A 22,113-nucleotide genomic window follows, 5' to 3' on the forward strand; every position below is an offset into this window, starting at 1 on the left:
ATCATGGCACCAGGACATAGCCTTTCCTTGTAGATGTGTTGTGGGCAAGTACAAGGATTGTCCATGATACGGAAGCCCATCTTTAATGGTATGCTGGGAGTCTTGTTTGCACCATTGATATAGATCGTGCATGGAGAGTTCTTGTTGGATACTCTCGAAAAGGTTAGTGGTTAAGCCCACTATTCGCGCCGGAGAGACTATTGGCCGGGACACTTTCTCTATTTCCTTAAGGACTTTTTCCGGATAGCGAGACAAGATGTCAGCTTTCCGATTGTTAGTTACAGGTCTGTAAGTGATAATAAAATCAAACTCAGCAAAATATTGGGCCCAGCGTAGCTGACGCGGACTCAAGGTCCTGGCAGTCCTAATAAACTGGCGATTGCGGTGGTCAGTAATAACCGTCACGGTGTGACGTGCCCCCATTAAATAATGCCGCCACTCGCTAAACGCTGCTTTTATGGCCAATAGCTTTCTATCTGCTATGATGTAGTTAACGTCTGCGGGGAGCAGTTTCCTCGAGTAATAGGCCACAGGATGTAATAGGCCCATCTGAGCAGCTCGTTGGGACAATACAGCCCCTAGCGCATAGCTGGAAGCGTCTGTTTCCACCACAAATGGCTGGGACAAGTCCGGATGTTTCAGTACCGGGGCATCAGTAAAGGCCTTCTTGAGTCGTTGAAATCCTTGTTCAGCCAAGGTGTCCCAAACAAATGGGCAGCCTTTACGTAGAAGTCTCGTGATTGGGGTAACCAGCTCAGAGAAATTCTTGACAAACCTTCTATAGAAGTTTGCAAATCCTAAAAAGGATTGCACGTCTTTTACATTGGCTGGTGGGGCCCAATCTAAAACAGCCTGTACCTTTTTGCGATCCATTTGCACACCTGTCGGAGTAAGGTAATAACCCAAGAATTCCACTGTGGTCCGGTGGAATTCACATTTTTCTAATTTGGCATAGAGTTGGTGTTCCCTTAACTTTTGTAGGACAGCACGATGGTGCTGGATATGTTCTTGGAGACTGTGGAAATAGATGAGGATGTCATCAATGTACACGACGGCACATACGTCCAGATATTCTCTAAGAACCTCATCTAGGAAGTGTTGGAAAGCAGCGGGTGCGTTACATAGACCGAACGGCATAACCTGATATTCATATAATCCGAATTTTGCTCGGAAGGCGGTTTTCCATTCGTCACCTTCGCGCACCCGCACTAGATGGTATGCGCCACGAAGATCCAGCTTGGTATAGATGACCGCGTCCCTAACCTGATCTAGAAGGACTGGGATGAGTGGCCGGAGAGACTATTGGCTGGGACACTTTTTCTATTTCCTTAAGGACTTTTTCCGGATAGCGAGACAAGATGTCAGCTTTCCGATTGTTAGTTCCGGGTCTGTAAGTGATAATAAAATCAAATTCAGCAAAATATTGGGCCCAGCGTAGCTGACGCGGACTCAAGGTCCTGGCAGTCCTAATAAACTGGAGATTGCAGTGGTCGGTAATAACCGTCACGGTGTGACGTGCCCCCATTAAATAATGCCGCCACTCGCTAAACGCTGCTTTTATGGCCAATAGCTCCCTATCTGCTATGATGTAGTTAACGTCTGCGGGGAGCAGTTTCCTCGAGTAATAGGCCACAGGATGTAATAGGCCCGTCTGAGCATCTCGTTGGGACAATACAGCCCCTAGCGCATAGCTGGAAGCGTCTGTTTCCACCACAAATGGCTGGGACAAGTCCGGATGTTTCAGTACCGGGGCGTCAGTAAAGGCCTTCTTGAGTCGTTGAAATCCTTGTTCAGCCAAGGCGTCCCAAACAAATGGGCAGCCTTTATGTAGAAGTCTCGTGATTGGGGTAACCAGCTCAGAGAAATTCTTGACAAACCTTCTATAGAAGTTTGCAAATCCTAAAAAGGATTGCATGTCTTTTACATTGGCTGGTGGGGCCCAATCTAGAACAGCCTGTACCTTTTTGTGATCCATTTGCACGCCTGTCGGAGTAAGGTAATAACCCAAGAATTCCACTGTGGTCCGGTGGAATTCACATTTTTCTAATTTGGCATAGAGTTGGTGTTCCCTTAACTTTTGTAGGACAGCACGACGGTGCTGGATATGTTCTTGGAGACTGTGGGAATAGATGAGTATGTCATCAATGTACACGACGGCACATACGTCCAGATATTCTCTAAGAACCTCATCTAGGAAGTGTTGGAAAGCAGCGGGTGCGTTACATAGACCGAACGGCATAACCTGATATTCATATAATCCGAATTTTGTTCGGAAGGCGGTTTTCCATTCGTCACCTTCACGCACCCGCACTAGATGGTATGCTCCACGAAGATCCAGCTTAGTATAGATGACCGCGTCCCTAACCTGATCTAGAAGGACTGGGATGAGTGGAAGTGGGTAACGGTTTTTGATGGTTATCCGATTCACCCCGCGGTAATCTATGCAAGTCCGAAGTTCCCCGGACTTCTTCGGTACGAAGAACAAAGGAGAGGATACCGGTGAGTTAGAATGTCTATGTAATCGGAATATTCTGTGGGTAGTTCCTCCGGGCGCACCTCGGGTTGGCCACCCGTAATGCTTGCAACTTGAAGGGTCGAGGAAGTCGGCCACTTACAATGCTCTTGACAATAGGAAGAGCTAAATTCTACCAATCCGGCGGTCCATTGAATCTGAGGGTCATATTTTCTCAGCCAAGGTAACCCTAAAATAAGGCCGAATTGTGGGGCAGCAATTAAGTCGAAGGCAATATTTTCCCAATGCCCATCACCGCTACTTAGGGTCACTGAAATAGTGTTATGTGTAATAGGTCCAGAACATAGAGGCATACCATCAACAGCGCGCACGGGTTCAGGCTTTGCTTTTCGCTGCGTAGGGATACCCAGCGTGGCTGCAAACTGGGTGTCTATGAAATTACCTGTTGCACCCGAGTCAATCAACATGGTGACCTCTTTTAATAGTCCATGAAACCCAAGACACCCCCTTAACGAGACATGTGGGGCGATATTGGGACAACCTGTAATTGGGGCCCTGCTATTGGTCAGGCTCGGCCGGGTAACCCCCACTACCGACGAGCCGAAGCGTTTCCCTGAGTCTTGGGCTTGGTGGGGCATTCGCAAACGAAATGTCCCGACTTCCCACAGTACATGCAAACACCATCCTTTCTCCTCCGTTCTTTTTCTTCTTTGGATAGGGGACCTCGAACCGACCCAATTTGCTTTGGCTCGTCTCCATCAGACTTGTCCATTGTCCCTCGTGTCCCTTTAGATTGATCGAACCTTGTTACTGAACGTAACTCCCCTTTTTTCCTGTCCCCCCGTCGTTCCGCCTGATGGTGATCCAACCGCATGGCCAAATCGATCATATCCGAGCATTCTCGGGGTTGGGGGTCAACTTGGGCGATAAGGTCTTTAATATCATCCCTTAGCCCCTGATAAAATAGGGACATACACATGTCGCGCGGCCACTCGGCTTCGGCTACTAATCGATTAAACTGGGTGACATACGTCACCAGCTCCTTATTCCCCTGCCTCAAGGTCAGCAATTCCCGATCCTTACACAAGGTGGCGGCCCTTCGGTTGAATATTTTCTCGAAGTCACTAAGAAACTCATCACAATCATATAGGATTGTGTTATCTTTTTGTACTAAGGGATTTGCCCATGCTGCAGCATCTCCTGTAAGGTAGAAGATAACAAATGCAGTCCTAGACTGATTGGATCGCAACGCTGCCAGTTTCGTAAGAAAATGGAGGCCGCACTGCGTAATGAAGGTGGAAAATGTCTGCGGTTCTCCACCATACCGCTCAGGTGGTGCTAGGGGAACCACGGGTTCTGGGGTGACTTGCACCTGTACTGGTGCATGACCTGGCAATGGTGCGGTTTGAGCTGCCAAACTACGCACCTGCACGGACAGGGTGGCATAGTCCTGTCTGGACGCAGCCAACTCGCCCTGCAAGTCTTGCAAGACCTTGGCGATCTCCTCCATGACGGTAACGGGGGTTGGCTACACCACTCGGGCGCCTGAATATTACGTGGGCTTGTGCTTCTGTCAGGATGCCCAGGTCCAAGGCGCAGGAGTGAAGCAGTACCAACCACCCCCTCAATTGTCTCAGTGTCTGCAAGTCAAGGCTTACACAGACCTCTGTAACCAGAGCGGGGAAGGAGGGTTAGGGTCTCGATGAGTAGATAGGTAGAGGGATTTTAGGTTAACCGGATTGAGGGGTAGGAAGAGGTTATGGATGGGACTGGGGATTTTAGGATAAACGATGACTGCACACTTTTCTTTAACTGGCTGATGTAACTGTTTTAACACCTTTACATGTAAAGGTGTTTCCCTTCACATTGCATTGCCCTTCTAACAAAACATGTACGTGCTCCTCTGAACACGAAGTTAAAACAAACATGGCTTGGTAAAACAATTTGAGCCCAGTTACAGCTTCATGAACAAAGTCTCATGCACTAGCACACTTAGCTTTTGCTTCTGTCTTTAAGTCCTGTCCTGCAAAGGCTGTCGAGTCCTGTGCCACGTCCTTGCGATCAGATGTTCAGATGCAAACTAAAAGGAAAACAAAGGACAAGCATTAGCATGTGCTTTCTGGTTCTGTCGGTCTCTCATTCTCCCAAACACACTCTACACGCATTCAGCATTCTGTGCATTCATGGATTTCAGGTTCCTTTTGGGTGCGCTGCCGCACGTGGCCTTTCAACCCCCAAGATCTATGTTTTGCCAATATTCGGTCTTCCTTCAGACCGAGTGCCTTTGCACTGTAATGCGCTCCCGTCTCGTGCGCCTTTCCGGCGTATGTTCCACGAGACGAAAACACGTGAAAACATCCACAATAAATATCGTCTTTGATCTTCACACATTCACTGAAGCAGAACTCTTTCCCCGAAGCCCGCCCACTTAGCTTCTATGTGACGGCGCAGGGGCTCTGGAGGGGTTGGGAAATGCCCCCTGCGCTTCCCCCATAAATCCCAGACACTCCGTGGGCTGAGCGGTACTTATCTCTTTGAAGCGAGGGGCCGGATGGTTCCTCTGGAGGCTCTGGGCCCCTCGCGTGTGAATTCCGTGGAGCTGCTGGTCACACGTCCACTCCCCTCAATGTCTCGAGCACAAGCCCCGTGCCTTGGGGCTTGCGCATGCGCATTCGCGCGCCACACCCAGCGCGGCTTCCCATTGGCTCGAAACTCCGCAGAGCATGCTGGGAAATGTAGTCCTGGCATGCCAAATGCTGGGATTTGTAGTTTTGAACTGCAATATGTCTACAGAAAGGGCATAACAGCCTTTTTAAGTACAATAATCTTTTGGGTCTAGGTTTCTTCATGGTGCCTGGCCCTACAGCTCCAACAGTACATGGTCTATGGCCAGTCCTGCCCGTGACAATAGATGTGAGAGGTAACCGGCATTGCTTCACAAATACTGGTGCCATCTCGGGGTTTGTGGACATGGTGGTTGAATGTATCTCTGTGCATCCACAGTCATATGAATCCACTGCAAAGATATCCTGGAAATCTGTGAAACACCTCTTTCAGCTTCTCTTTTTGCTCCTTAGTTTGACAGGCATCAACAAGATTGATTTGTTCTTCGACCTTCTGCTTAAATCCTGGAAAGACCTCAGGCTTGGTAATTTCAGCGGTATACTCCATTGGGTGGAGAGATCTCTTGTGATGGTGTTGGCCTGGACGGGAGGTCACAAGGATGAGAGGTAGTCACTGTTGACTCAGAATACCACCTCATCCTTCCTGATGTCACAGGTCACCTCTTCCCACCATAGGGGCAGGAAGAGTACACCAATAAATTCCCCCCTTGCCTGGTGAAAATCATTTCCGGAGGGATAGCGTTGTCTACAGGTAAGCAGTCAATTGGAATTGGTCCTATGATCTTATTACCTAAATCAATAGAATAATGTTGGCCATCAACCGCCATTCCAATAAAGATGGCTGCACCCAAAGTGAAACTTTGAGCATCGCTGTTATCCACCAATATTCGAATGGTGTTGTGTTCTAGGTCCAATAGGTGTGTCGGATGTAAATACACACTTACAGATGGGGATGATAATTCAAATCTATATAGGCGTCCCGTTTTTTGAGGTTCTGTCCTTGCTTAAGTTTTAGGGGAATTGTAAATTGTCGCACCCGTGCTGGGATGGTAACCTCTTCTCGCACATGAAGTACAACTGCATATGGCAGCAATTGAGCTGACCAGAATGCTTTCTCAGTGTTGTCAAAACCCCTGGGGTTACCCCAAGTCATGACCAGGCTTTGTTATTAATTAGGTCCAAAATAACTGCAAATCGATTGAGAATGTCACTGCCTAAGTAAAAGGTGGAGGTGACATTTCTTACAACCCAGCAATTATGGTCTATGCTTTTGTAGCCAAGGGACATGTTTAGCATACACCTGCTAGGCAGGAGATGTTTGGATTTCGGAGTTTATCTGAATGGGAAAAAACAGCTGTTCGCCCTATATCTGGATGTCGGTCAAACTTTGAGCTGGTTTTTCATCATTCCCTTCAAGTGTGGAATGCCACTTAAAACTGGGCGGAAGGTTGATTTTCAAGAATGAAGAAGGGTTCCCATCACCAGTGTGTTCTCCTACAGAGATGACGGTGATGTCTGGGACTTGATTGTTCCTAAAATGGAATTCTATTTCTTTGGACTGTTGTTCAATCATGTGGCATGTGCCATTCAAACTCACATAAGTTGTTCTGTGTTTTTACTTAATTGGCTGGTTAGCCTGAGTCCAGAGGACCTTGTTGACGCAGTCAATCAGGGGTGATAACCTCCTGTCGAGGACATTCCCCAGGAGACAAGGCGTGCCCTCAGGAGTCACGACTATCACTGGGTGTTTCACCCTAGGTTGTGCAACTTTTATCTCCAGATCTGTAGTCCCTTCGACAGAAATATAATTCCCATCAAAGTTTTGGAGTTGTCCGGGAAGAGGTTTGAGGGGAATTTGGTGACTCTCCCCGTTCCTGAATTTATTTGGTCGAAGGCCTTTTTGTACAGGAGGGTGGCTTGGGATCCAGTATCCACCAACGCTGATAATGCTGATAATGCACACTGACCCTGTATCTTGATGGAAGCATAAAATCTTCCTTCTTTCTCCTCGAGGCGGCAAAGAAAATGTGCATTCTCTGCCAGTTTGGCAGTTAACTGTTTTATATTGAACTCCGACACTGTGATCTTGCATAATTTTCTGTGTCAGGCCTGGGAATCTGTAAAAAGATCTTGCACCCAGAAACAGGTGGGATTGGGAAGTCCTCTTTTTCCCCTACTTTTTTGCTGTCCCACTTTTCCTCGAGACAGGTACCCAGACCTTTTTGGGTGAGGATACCTCAGTGATTTCTGGGTCCTTTGGGTGACATTGTTTGGGTTTACGAGCTTCTTGCTCTAGATCGGTTTCCATACTTACCCCGTCACAAGCAGGATCTTTTGGGACCCATTTTTCGTTGGGAGGGATTCCTCCATCTCTGAAAGAGACAATGTTCCTCCCTGAATTCTCCAGGGATTATTCTCCTTCGAAAGGGATGATGCAGATGTCCTCCACAAAGTGGGTTGTCTTTGGCTTTCGATTTCTCCTACATACCCTCTGTTCTTTAGGTTCCAACTTTTCGAGGGTAGAAGATTTTTGCTCAGGCTCCGAGGTTTCCTGGGGTTTTGTACCAGTGGGAAAGGAAGCTTCCTCTAGGGATTCCAATCTCCCTTCCACCCGGGCCCTCTCCTCTGGAACCTGTTGGTTGTCAGAGGTTTCTTCCCATCATTGCCTACCCCAGGGAATCAGACCAGGTGTTAAATGATTTGGGGCAGCAGTTTCCAGTTGAGGGTTCTGCTGAGCCTTCAATATGCGACCCAGTTCATGGGTTAATTGTTGGACTTGTTGCTCCAGTTGTGACCTTTTTTCTGGTTGATAGGGAGGTCTGGATTCCTACCTTTGCTGCTCCCGGAAAGCGAGGTGTCCCTTCCTCCAGAGTAGCTTGGGTATTGGGCATTTCCCTGATAACCTTACATCCTAGATCTCCCTTCTCCCGGATTCAGGAATTTATTGCCCTGAAAGTGGGGAGAGGGAGGAGGATTATTCTGGAAATTAGGGTTTGAAGTGTATCTGGGAAAGAAGCTTAGGTTGGGGGGCAGAGTATTTCTTCCATCCTGAGGAAAGTCTTGAGGAGAGTTTCTTGGGGCAGTACCTACCTGGTGCGGCACCTCTTTCTGGGCCGAGGGAGTGTAGACATACCCCGGATGTATCTGTTACCCTTGTATCTCGGACTGATGTAGGTAGCAGGGTTACATGAAATGTTGCTCTGATATCCTCCCTGGCTACCACCTAATTGGGTTGGATCCGAGGGTCTACTCCGACTATCATTCTGCTGATTGGTGGGAGGAGTATTTTTAGGCCCCCAATCTCCAAGTCCAATGGAGGAATATTTTTCACCTCTGTTACCTTTGCAGCGGCAGGTTTTTTTTCTTCTGGTTATTCTTACTTTCATGGGGCTTTTGGACCTCATTTATCCTGGTGGCCGGTTCTGTCACTCAATCCGGGGTCCTACGCTCCTGGAAATCCCTTGCTAATTGTGCCATTATGTATTTTGGGAGTGCATGAATATAGGAGTAGATGAACTTCCGGCTGTTGGTGTTCACCGGCCTAGAAGTCTGTGCAAATGCTTGTTTCAACTCCTGCACAAACTCTCTAGATGCTTGGTCTTCCCCACACTGCAGGTTGTATGCTGCCTTGCGGGCCTCCTGCAGGTATCTATGGATTGAAGGATTGAAAAGTGTTTATGAATGGTCACCTTATAGATGGAAACTGTTTTGTGATATTGGTTCTTCAGCCCTGCAAAGAAGCTGCAGTATCCAGGGGAGAATATCCACTTAGCAAATTCCATACGATTCCCATCATATTTAATACCAAATGATGTCATCATTTGGTCATAAAGCTCTATATGATCCCATACCGAGTATTTTGCATTCTTATGGCAGGGAGTCATGAAGATTTTTATGGCCTTTATCTGCCGAATTGGGTCTTTTAACAGACCTTTCTTCTGCATGGCAGCCTTCCTTTTCCACTGCACCTGAGTCCACTCAATCTCTGATTCAGAGCTGCTACTGTTGGTGGTCCATTCCCTGTGTCCTAGGCGCGCCCTCCATCTATGAGATCGGAATACCTCCCAGAATTGCGGGGTCTGGACTTTTCTCTCCTGTTGTGCTGTGGGCTCTCAGGGAAATTTCCCTTATACTCACCATTTTGCACTGGAGAGTACACATCCTCCTCATCCTTCCTTCCAGGGATGGTGGGGAACTGCCCCACCTCGCTGAATGTGTGGAGGTTTTTTAACATGCTTCTTTGAGGCCTAAACTGTGGTTCTTCTCTTTCTTTAAAGTGGACCAGGTAGTCCCTTTGTAACTTCATTTTCTGCCAGTCCAACTCCCTGATCTTTTCATCATAGGAGCCCTCTTCGTCAGAAGTACATGCCAGGATATTTTTAAATTCCCAGAGACCACTGGTCCGGCCACCTTGCCTTTTACTTGGTAACCCTGAATCATCATCGATGTCTGATAAGGACTGGCCTTCTAGATCAATTGGACGAGGCCTGGTTGAGTCCAGCAGCCTCATGTTTCCCTGTTCTTGAGAATTGGTATGCATGAAGTCAGCTGCACTCTGTACATATGAGGTGGTAAATTGGCTTGAGGTCCCTGGTAATGAGGTCATCACTCTGTAATCGGAGGTCGCTTTTCCATACCCTGACTGGTCTGGTGCCTCAAAGCCTGTTCATATTTGGCCATTTTAATTTCCAATCTCTCACATTTGTTTTTCTCAGTCCCTCTCTTTTGGTGATATACATGGGCCTCAGTTTCAATTCTGACACCAGTGCTTGAGTTGCTTCTAGCACTTTATTTTGTGCCATTAATCGGACTCTTAGTCCCGTGTTTCTTCACAATGGGACTCATAATGCATCATCTGCACATATTGAGAGTGTTTCTTTTTCAGGAGACTAATCTCCTCCCCATGTACTATTTTTGCCTGTGCTGCCTGCTCTAGGTCAATCTTTGCTTGCCTCACACGTTCCATTATTTATGCATTTTGTAACCTACTGTCAGTCAGTTCCTAAGAACATGACTCACTTTTCTCCATATCCATCCTTAACTGACACACTTCCTGCAACAGGGCACTATTCTCTTGACTTATTTGTTATTTTCTTCCCTCAACTGCTCTGTCTGCTGTTTCAAGGTGTTCAGATCTTGGTGCATCTGATCAAACTCACCCTGAGAATCAACCCCCTTAATAATTAACTGGCTGTTTTCAGCTTTCAGTTGTTTTACCTGCGAGTGAAATGTGAAAATGTTCTCTAGGCAGGCTCTATTATGAACCACCTGCTCATTTTATTTGTGTTGACTTGCACTCATATTTTCATCGCATTCTTTATACTCCCCTCGCAGTGCAGAAAATTGAGTCTTTCGGTCTCCATTTTCTTGTTCAACTCATTTTTTAGCTGTTCAATAATATGTCCTAATTTTAACTCCACATTTTGGCTCTGTTGCGCTTTTGCTTCTAATTGTTTCAGCTCATTCTGGGTTTGATTCAAAAGCTTGGCCTGGTTTTGCACAGAGGCCACAATATCCTGGTGTCTTTCTTCCATTATCAGCATATGGAAATACGGTTTATAGTCATAGTTTCGAATCAAAAGATTCCAAAAACAAAAGTTTTGAAACAAAAGTTTTGAAAACAAAAGCTGTGACATGCTATGTTTAACATGCAAAGTGCATTTCTTTGTAAACCAATCCGTCGACAATAGTCATGGATTGGTTTCAATTGAAATGTACTTTTACATGTTAAAAGTAGCATTTGAATGCTTCTTTTTGTAATGTTGAAACGTAAGATGGCGCTGTCCAGTGCTGTAACTTCAGCACTAAACAGCTCCTTGTAACATTTTAAAGTTTTTGTGCATATTGGCATTTAAGTGCTTTTTTTGAACTTTGAAACGTTACATGGAGCTGTCCAATGCTGTAATTTCAGTACTGGACAGTTCCATGTAATGTTTCAAGGTTTTAGTGTATATTGGGGGGTCCCCCCCAGACCCAACACCCACGCCACCCTCCCACCCCCCAACCCTAACCCAAGCCCCAACCCTAATCTTAACACATGTCGACGGCAATTTCACATTTTTTTCAAATAAATTGTCATTCGAAAGAATGGCATTTCGAAGAAAGAAAATGTGAAAGTTTGCCTTTTGAAACTTTTGTATTCGAAAAAATGGCTGGACACCTGGAAAGGTTTATAGTCATAGGGCCTCATTACAAATCAGGTGGTCCGGAAATAACGGTGGCGGTAAACCCGCCGCCACCGTTGTTTTCGGACCGCATGATCCCGACTCCTGCAGGCGGGAGGTGATGTTCCCGCCAGGTTTGACCTGGCGGGTTTAACACCGCCCACCTGCTGGCGGACGAGGAAACATCGGCAGCATCATGAGATGCTGCCTGTGTTTCCATGATCCCCATTCCCATTGAGTCCCATAGGACTCAATGGGAATGGGGATTAACACCATTCCGCCGCCGTGATTCCCGAGAAACCGGGGTTGTAATGCCCCCGTAATTCAGGGAAACAGGGAAGCGGAATGGTAATACGAGTCTGGTGGTAACCAGGTGGTTTTACCGCCTCGGTTACCGCCGGACTCGTAATGAGGCCCATAGTTTTAAATCAAAAGATTTGAAAAACAAAAGTTTTGAAACAAAAGTTTTGAAAACAAAAGCTGTGCCATGCTATGTTTAACATGCAAAGTGCATTTCTTTTGAAACCAATCAGTCGACAATAGTCATGGATTGGTTTCAATTGAAATGCACTTTTACATGTATGCTGTGGGCTGAGCCATTTTAATTTGCTCATCTTTGTTGGTTGTGTCATGTAAAAGTTTGTCAGGGCCTGATGTAACAGCCCATTATCCGGCCACATGTCAACACTTGCAGCGGTAACACCAGCATCATTCTAGCTTGCCATATTTCATGTTTTTGTTCTACCTATTCACCTTTAATAAACAATTTGGAAGGGAGGTGCTTCCTAGCCATATTGATGTCTATGGTGCTCATTCTGAAAAGTGTTCTGCACCTCATATACTCTCTATTCAAGTGCAAAAATCTCAACCCCCTTCCTGCTTCGTTTCCACTCATAATGAAAACTCAAAATCACCACTCTTTTATCTACACACTGCCCCGGAAAACAAGGTACAGGTATGAATGTAACCTTCACAATGCAACACAACTTTCCATCCACTGCGATGCAATTACACCCAAATTAATAGTCTGCTACTAATGTACTGTCACAAGTGAAGACTCTCAACCAAATCCCGGCCCAGCTTTGTCACAATTTATTTGGCGGTCACTCAGGGAGTTCCTTTCCCCCAAGCAAGGTGGTTCGCACCCAACGCCCTTATACAGATTCAACCTTAGTGAGACCTCCAACCTGTCTCACACCACCCCAACAAAGACCCTCTGTACCACCAATGAGCTAGGAACCAGGCCGGTGTGTAGTAAGAATATATATTAATTTAAGGTTGACAAAAAATAATAGCAACCAGAACATCAACCATCAATGCCGTGGCACAGCACAATGTCACACTTTCAAATGACTTGCACCAATTGACTGACTTATATTTCTAATGAACTAACATATACTACAACACACATACAATTTAGAGAGTGCACATCAAACACATACAGAGGATTTCTTGCACATTAACAATTATGAAATTTGAGCAATCCCCAATGATTGCTTGGGTTATCACAATGCTCTTCTCCAGCAGCAACCCTCAACCCAGGCATCAGTTATATATAACCCCTTAATTTGAAGGCAAGGTACAGGGGGTGGGAATACAATAGCAAAATCATTTTGACTTTTTATTAAAAAGACAGGGTTTGAAAAATAGACACAATGAAAGTTGGGCTTTTTATCTGACAGGCAAAGTTTAGGAAAGGAACTCAATGGGAAAATCGTTTTGGGCTTTTTATTTTCATAAAATGCAGGACCTTGGCAAAATCGTTGTGGGATGCAAGTAAATAAATGGGGAATGTTGTTTTGCACACTTTACATTCACTTGAATGGCAAGGTTTTAGGATTACTTATTTTGGGATTACGGACACTCCCTTTGGTACAGAAGAAATGGGTTTCAGAAAGGTAGAGTCACCCAAGTACTTTATTGTCTATACAGGCCTTAACACAATGGGCATGAACTCTGTTAGTTTCTAACTCTAACAACACTCATCCCATAATTTTCTATAGGGGAATTAATTGATTTAACTTCAATTAAATGAGCTAAGCATCTATACAGCTACCCCCCGCCCCACAATTTAATGGAAAGGACTATGGCAGGCAGACCCCAACACAAATCAATTTAAATGGATAGGGTGATTTTCTCTAGTGGTATTCATTTGAGTTAAAATGTATAAATGTGTCAAGGGTCTCCCCAGTTCCACCCCCCTACTCGTTGTGCGAGATGGAGATTAGGGCTGGCAGACCCCCCCACTTATGTTGGCATTTGGATTAATCTAATTACATGGGAGGCCTTGTTTATGGGGCATCCAGGGAAACATCAGGGATCCTCTGAGGACAGCACAGATCTCATCAAAGGCTTAGTACAAGGATAATCCCAAGCACCCGTACTTTCTCTGGTTTCTCAAATATCAGGCCCAGCTAGCTTCTAGATTTCCCAGTTTCTGTCTCCCCTGCAACAGCTAAGGCCTTGGTAGCTCTTCGTGTCTCTCTGCTAGTTCTTTACATGCGCCCAGAAGCAGACTACCTCCTGCAATAGAGTGGGGAAGTCAAGGGAAAAATAAAAAGTCCTAGAAAAGCAGGGACGTCATTTCACCAAAGTGCCAGGGGTAGCGGAAGTGACATCACACAACCCTTGACCTTTGATGGCATCACAGGAAGTGATGTCATTTGACCCCACCCTGAAGTGACATCACAGTAAGTGATGGAACATGACCTTTCACCCCGTGACAAAACAAGAAGTGGCATCACATAACATTGTTTCTAAGTACACTATGAAAAACATGGTTACGATATCACTGTATAGTAATACACATTTCATACAAGAATGGATCACCATATGTATCGTTAATATCAGTGTGTATAGGCCCATATTACCAAATTACTGTGAATGCAAGCAGATGTCGAAGGCCAAACGATAATGAGATGTTATCATATAGCACTTATGCTTAAGCGCTTCATATAGAACAAATATACATGCAATACCACCCAACCTGTGTTGGTACTCATTTATCAACCTCAGCAGGATGAAAGGCTGAATTGACCTTGCTCGGAGGCGAACCTGCAACCTGCAGATCACACACACATTGCAGCAGCCAGCGCTCAACACACTGAGCTATCTTACCGGCTATAGCTATCAGAAAAGCAGTCACTCCAGAAACAAAGCTCTACATGCTGCTGGCCACAGCCCATGAGCCTCAATGTAAACAAAATAAAATGTTTAAAGATTTTTTTAGGGGTAGCAAGAGAGACCACAGGGGTAGCAAGGGAGACCTCAGGGGTCGCAATTGAGACCCCCCTGGCAACCCCTAAATGATGTCCATGAAGGAAAGGTTACAAGAGTAGAACAGTCAAAGAAAGATCCTTCTCAGATTGAAAACTGATCTCTTATAGGGCTAGTGACACTCCATTATTTTCATAATTACCACACTACGGACTGGCCAGCTCTCTCCCTCCGCCCAATATGCCCACTGCCTGCTAATAGGACAATGAGTTGGGGGTGTGAATGATGGAGGCTGAGGGAGGAGAAAGATTTATCATACCAAAATGACAAGTGGGTTTAACTTTTTCAGTGTCCTGAAAATCTAACAACATGGCAGCTACCCTAATTTTTCAGATAATTGCATGCACATATATATTTTTGAGTTCTATATTTTATGGGGTGGAGCTACCATTTTTATCGATTTACTCCTAGCCCAAAAATAGTCACAAATCTGCCCCTTCCTGATTCAATCCGTACTTCCATAACCTATCAACACACCGACTTTCTATTCCCTCAGCATTATGGGAAGGCCGGAATTATAATTGTCTTCATAACTTAAATTGTATACATCGCATTCGGTCCATATTTACATGGTACCAACAGGACTTTTATCCCCTTTAATATGAGTCTGGGATGGGCTCACTGGGACATATGTTTCTCTTTTAATTAAAGAAAAGGTGGCCCAATGTTAATCATATGGCAAGGCATCCATGAGTCCCTCAGTTTCACATACCCCCCGCCTGTTCCTAAATTACATTGCTCCATCGTCACCTGACCCAAACATCTGCTTATCAGCAGTCTATTTCATACACAATGTTTGATCATCCATTAGTGTCTCTGAAGCCACTTCACAAGGCCGAGTTAGCCCTGAAAAAGTCATTTCTGTTGGCCACTAATGCACAGTTAATGGTGAGGCCTGACCTCAATTCTCTGTTAATTCTTTATATTTATAATTGAACCACACCTGTTTCTCCTCGTGGACCTAACCCACAGTTCTTCAGTCAAAGTTTCATAGGCACAGACCTTTCAGTTCAATGGGAAAAATACCAGCTGCATCTATACTTCTGAAAATACAACTTTAAATCGATAAGATATTCTTACATGTAATATTTTAGCATTATACCTGGGCATGTTCTTTGAAATACAATCTTTCTTGAAAGACGTTTGGACAGATTAAGTTCACTGTAGGTATTATTCACACATAGGCCTGATAACAAGTGGGCCTTTCCATTTGAATGTCAGTGTATTTGTGAAAAGCAATTGTATTTCTCCAAAATATGTCCCTTGGCTCCACTTTTTAAATGTAAAGCACAATTCCTATTCTTTCCATGTATATTTGCCATGTGTACTGCTGCAGTTTTGAATGTGTCAAAAGGTGCCTTTTCCCAGTTTACACGAGATCCGCATCTGCAGCACCACATGTTATGTCGCATTCATTGGGCATATCCATCATTTTAAGCTCTCAGATAGATTCCCCTTCACTTGTGCACCTGTCCATTTTAATGGAGTTGGCTTGGTCCATTTCTTTCCATTTCCCTAGACCTTATGTCGAAAATCACAGTTTTGTACTAGCTTTTATATGTCAATGGAACTCCACATTAGCTAGCTTCACTCTCATAACAGGACCTAGCATGGCCACTCTATCTCTGTCACTCTGGGGCTGTCTTTTCACCCCACAAGTCTAAGAATTATTAGGCCACAATAGTTTGTCATTTCGACAAAATATGAATTAATGACACTGAGGAGGGGCCCTTGGCTTGATATCATTTACATTTTTTGGAGCTGTCTTCATGACATCTTTGTGGTAATGTATCCAAATATGTCTTCTGTGGCTTTTAGGAACTCTTGCATTTCCTTGTGTAATATTAGTAGAATTTTTGTACTACTAAATTGAGCTGGTTAAAATATTTTTCTTTACACATTAAGTAAACCAAGATGTTAATGCTGCCATTCAGTAGTCCTTCCTGTCAGGTATTCTTCTACACCCTTTGCAGCCTTTCTGAATGCATTCGAAATGGAGAAAACACCATAGCTGAGTTTCTTAAACGTTCACAGCCCCGTATCTGTGCAGAATGTAATGATGTTTCTGGAACCTCTATCCAGAATGATCTGTTGATACCGTACTTTGACGATGAGCTTTGTGAAGAATTGTGCTCCTTTTAGTTTTCCCAACTATGCCATCTACTGTATTTATAATGTGATGTTTTTTTCATTATAGCCTACTTGAAAGTGTAATATTGATAAGGATCTTCACTTGCCCATTCTGTTTTGTTTTTTGCATTCAATCTTGGAAAGATCCATCACATTGGGGCTCAGCCTATCAGGTTTTCAATTATATCGGCATTTGCATGTTTTTCTAGCATTTACTCCACTTTTTGGTGCATGTGAAATGGGACCTTATGTCAGGTAACCCCCTCTGGATAAGCCTGGCTGCACTGCCAGTCTCTTTCCCCAACATTCGTCCTATGAAGCAAGTGTCAGTTGCTGCTTTTGCCACCACCTTCGTTCCTCCTCCCACTCCTGTCACAGACTTTCACTCTGAAACAGCCCTTACTAACCTTCAAGTCTCCATCTCCAACACTCTGGACATCCTTGGTCCCTGTCACAAGTATTTGCATGAAGCCTCCCTGCAAGCGCAACACCATGTATGATTCCAACCTGGCGCCTCTGAAACACAAGTGCAGAGCTGCAGAGTGGAAGTGGCAGGCATCAAGCACATCCTCTGACAAACTGGCCTGCTCCAAAGGCAATTCAGAATCTCCATCTGCTCGAAGAAGAGGGCCTATTTACAAGCCTGCATCTCTGGCGCCACCAACAACATGGATGAACTTTTCAAAATCGGCAAGGAACTCGCCAATCCTACTGCAGTCTCCATTTCTCCACTGCCTTCCCTGACCCACTGCACTTGCCTCTCACTTCATTACTAAAACTCTTCTCTGCACCATTCCCTTCTCCCCCACCCACTCTGAGGCCTCTTGTGGCCCCTCCTCTCTACCTCATCCTACTCTCCTCTTTCTCTCCCATATCACCTGATGAGATCTCTAGACAAGTCCACTCTTTGAAAAACCCATCCAAACGGGTGCTCCCCTGCTCCTCCAGAACTATCAAGAACAACATTGTCTCCCTTGCTCCACCCATGGCTGATTTCTGCAATCACTCCGTTGCCACTGAATCCTTCCCATTACTCCTCAAGCACTCCCTTGTGCACCCTCTCCTTAAAATGCCTTCTGCTGACCCTTCCTGTCCAGCTAACTACCACCCTCTCTACATTACCCTCTTCCTGGGCAAACTCTTTGAGAAGCTGGTCATCTTCCGCTTATTCACCACACTGAATATCTCCATGGCCACCAGTCTGGCTTCAGAGCTGCCAGAGGCACAAAAACTGCTCTCCTGAAAACTCATGGAGACTTGCTCTCTAATCTCAATTCCAACTCTCCTTCCGTTCTCATCTTTCTTGACATTTCCTCTGCCTTTGATATGGTCAATCATGCCACCCTTATAAATCAGATCTGTGATACCATTGGCATTATGGATCTGGCTCTGGACTGGTTGGCCTCCTTCCTTTCTGACCAATCTTCCCAGGTTCAACGGGCCCCTTGTCTCTTCTCCATCTCACTCTCCACCTGTGGTGTACCTCAGGGCTCTATCCTTTTACCTTGGCTTTTCAATATCAACCTTGCCCTTCTAGCCCATTTGATCTCTACCTTCTCTCCTAACTTCCAGTGTTTTGTAGATGACACACAGCTCTCTTTCAAGCTTCCCTCCTTCACCTCCTCCTCTCCCTCTCCCATTCCTGACTGTCTGTCTGCTATTCGGGCATGGTGCATTGCCAATGATCTCTGCCTTAATGCCAGTTAGACTGAAATCCTTCTCATTGGGACCTCAGTCCCCTCCTTCCATCCTACAGCGTGGCGCCCTCCATGGGTCTTCTCCCCTCACCTTCCTGTGATGAAAAAACCTTGATGTCATCTTTGACTCCTCTCTCCTTCTCTCCCCACATCACAAACCTTGCCAAGAAGGACCACTTTGAGCTACACCTTCTCAGAGTCATTCTCCCTTTGCTCACCTTGCCGGAGAAACGCAATGGGCCTCATTACGAGTCAGGCGGAATGGGTTAAGGGGTGCCGCTAATGGATGCGGACCCATTAAACCTATTCCGCCTGATTACGAGGTCCCCTCGCAGGACCCGATAAGGACGCCTGATAAAACCACGTCTTGTTACTAGGTCCCGCGAGGGGACCAGGGAGCTAACAACGGGCCGGTCGTAATCGGCCCGTTGTTAGCTCCCTGCACCCATTCCCATTGAGCCCTATGGGGGATCGAATGGGAATGGGGAAGGTCCGGGTTCCCTGAAGGGGGAATTACCAGGCCCTCCAATCTCGGAATGGCCCGGTAATTCCCCATTCAGCGAACCCGGACCCGGTTTTGGAGGCAGCCATGGCACCAATAGTGGCATGGCTACCGCCAAAGCCGTAATGAGTCCCAATGTCTCCAGAGCTCTGGTCCTCTCCAGGCTGAACTCCTGTAACAGGCGCTTCCTCAATCTGTCTAACTCCTCCCTTCGCCCTCTTCCACTAATCCAGAATAGGACTTCAAGACTTATCCGTAGCCTCAAGCCCAGGGACGACATTTCTCCAGCCCTAAAATCTCTCCATTGGCTCCATGTTGCTGTGGGGATCAAGTTCAAGACCCTCTGCATCATCCAAAGGGCTTTCTGGGAGCTGAGACTCTGCTGCATCCAATTCCCACTCCCTATACACCTCTCTGCTAGAGCCCTTCGGTCTTCTAGTTCCAACTCTCTACAGATGAGACTCTTTTCCAAGGAGAAAGTGGGGGAAAGATCTCTCTCCTCCATTTTGCCTCCCACTGGAATGGCCATCCTGCCCCTCTCAGACTTGAGCCGTATCTCCTTCAGTTACGGAACCTTCTCAAGCCCCTCATTTTCTCTTCCTCCTTCCCTGTCCCTCTCCCCAGCTACTGTCCCCCTCTGCCTCTTTGACTGGCAGCCTGCTCCATTCAGATTCTTACAGGGTACCAGCCCCTCCACGAACCAGTCTACCCCTGAACTTGGTCTCCCCTGACCTCAACCCCCTACCTGCACTTGCGTTCTGGGCTCACTCCCCCTGAACTAGCTTGGCTGGGCCTGCACCCATTGAGCCCTTCCAGCTGGTCCCTCACACTTACCATGTGGACCTTCTTTCCCCTGTACTCTCTACTCTCTCTGCACTGTGGCACTGCCCACCTGGCCTTCCCTGCACTCGCTTAACCCACAGGCCCTTCTGCACTGACCGGTATTTCCCCCCTCCGCTCCCCTCCCCCTGCACTTCTTGTTACTGCACTTGCACAATGTGATTGCCACAAGGCCTAGTGGGACCCTTTTGGTTTTTCTTTATCCCTTTTTATTTCACCCCCGTCTTGTTGCACCTTGAAAAACCTTGTGTATCGGCACATTATAAATACCCAATAAATAAATAAATACATATACATCTGGCTCTATAGTGTAAGGGGTGTCAGGAGACTAACACACATTCCAGTAGGCAGTAGTTCTAGAGGCCCATTGGCCACCAAGGTGTGCAGCAGGAGAGCCCTAGGCCCAGTGAAAATTACATTAGCAGGGCCATTAAGGAACAGGCGAATATCACAGGCACAAAGGGCTATATGTCACAGCAGTTTGAGTGATATAGTCCCATATTTTGAAGTACGACACCCTGACCTGAGTGCCGAGCAGCAGGAGTGGGGCTCCTGGAGGCTCGGTCGAGAGGATACCTCAGGGGCAATGCATTAACCTTTAAAACAAAACAATGCTATCCGGCATAAGCTTGATCCCAGGTCCAGAGCTTAGTAGCTCAAGGAGTCCGCATTTTTCAAGATATAAAAAGTGTCAGAAATATGAAAAAGCTCCAGTATATGGAGGTCACTGTGCCAACACATAGAACACAATTGTTCTGGAGCCCTCTCTTAACAGTTCAATGAGCCCCAGGATGAGCATTCACCAAATGGAAGTTAAGTACATTGTTTTGGAATTAATATGTTGTACTTTGCAACAAAAATGTCGGGGTCTGAGCTGAGTACTACAAAGATATCCCTGTGATGTATCAATGTTGCAAAAACTGATTTGAAGAGAAAACATAAAACAACATCAGTCTCTAGCAGGAAGGTTGCTGGGAAGCTTCTGTACGGATCTGTATTTAGTCCCAGCACAAAACACGATTGTTTCAGCCTCAACCCTTAAACCCACATCAGAAACTAGAGGGAAAAGCTCCGTAATTGACCATATCCTTCTCCACATCGATTCATGGACATTACGGGGAAGAACCTATAGAGGTAGAAACAGAGATGAATGGGACAAACAAAGGTGGGGCCCCAGATTAGAAGAATCCATCCCAGAATGGTTTGAGCAGATGACGGGAATCAGGAGCCTGTCTGAACTTCTGTACTCTCATGGGTCAGGGCTTGAACTTGGATCATCTCCCGAGATGAATCCCGAAGAATTATATAACCAACTAACCATTACCCCACTCCCCTGTGTAACCGAAAACAAGAACCAGAAAATATGGGATGGTTTGACAAAGAATTTGCAGAAATAACAATTCTGCTACAGTCTAGGGTCACACAGGATAGGGGAGGGACGAGCTTTGCCCAATCAGAATCAGAAAAGCATATAAAAGTCTTATCGCCAATAGAAAGAATGAATTTTGGAATCGCAGCTGGCAGAAACGGATAAAAGTAGCTTATGAAAGGGACGCCAAATCGTTTTGATGAGGGGTGTCACAGGATCTTGGAAATTACAATTTGGTGTAACGGTTTTATAACACAGCACACTCCAGCCAGGGACTGTTAGGCGGAAACCTGTGCAGTTCCCTCTGGGACCACTGCAAAAGGTTTAGGACTACAGGTGTTTGGCAGTAAACCCACTTGGTAGCAGTCTGTACCACACAGATTCACTTGGTAGCTGTGGCTGAGCAGTCAGACTTCCCTCAAGAAGAGTTAGGCAGTATGTGGAGTATACAAAATAGGGCAATTTACACAGTAGAACAAGCAAACACGGAACAAGGCTTCGGTGTAAAGATATATAGTCATTTATTTGTAAAAACACATCTATGAAAAACACTCTGGCACTAATACGGCAAACAACTTCAATCACAATTACTATAAGAAAAATCAATCCCCCTAACAATAGTTTGACAAGTCTAGGTTCAACGGCCCCACTTATTTGCAGACAGAGGTGAATGCTTTAACCTAGATGGCACTCTAGTATTCGTTAGGATGGGAGAGAAAAGGCAGGGTATGAAATCAACTCGGTACCAACACTTTTACGAACAAATGCAAGGCAAGCAAGGCAGGGTCTACTGTAGATCGCAAAGTTCAGAGGCCAGGCCCACTCGGTGAGAGGCAAGGCGATATGTCCCAAAAAGTATCACAGTGGAAATGCACTTCGAGTCTTTGTCGCAAATTGGTATAGAAAGATTGGACCAGTTCAGAACAGAAAGTAAAGAAGGCTTGGAGGCGACCCAATGGAGAGGCGAGGATTCAGACACCTCACGCTAGCCGACACAAGGGAAGCCAGGCGGACACGGTACCTTGTTTGTGGAGAGAC

This window comes from Ambystoma mexicanum, chromosome 5q (genome assembly GCF_040938575.1).
Source record: "Ambystoma mexicanum isolate Mex_15411 chromosome 5q, UKY_AmexF1_1, whole genome shotgun sequence".
Taxonomy (NCBI): domain Eukaryota; kingdom Metazoa; phylum Chordata; class Amphibia; order Caudata; family Ambystomatidae; genus Ambystoma; species Ambystoma mexicanum.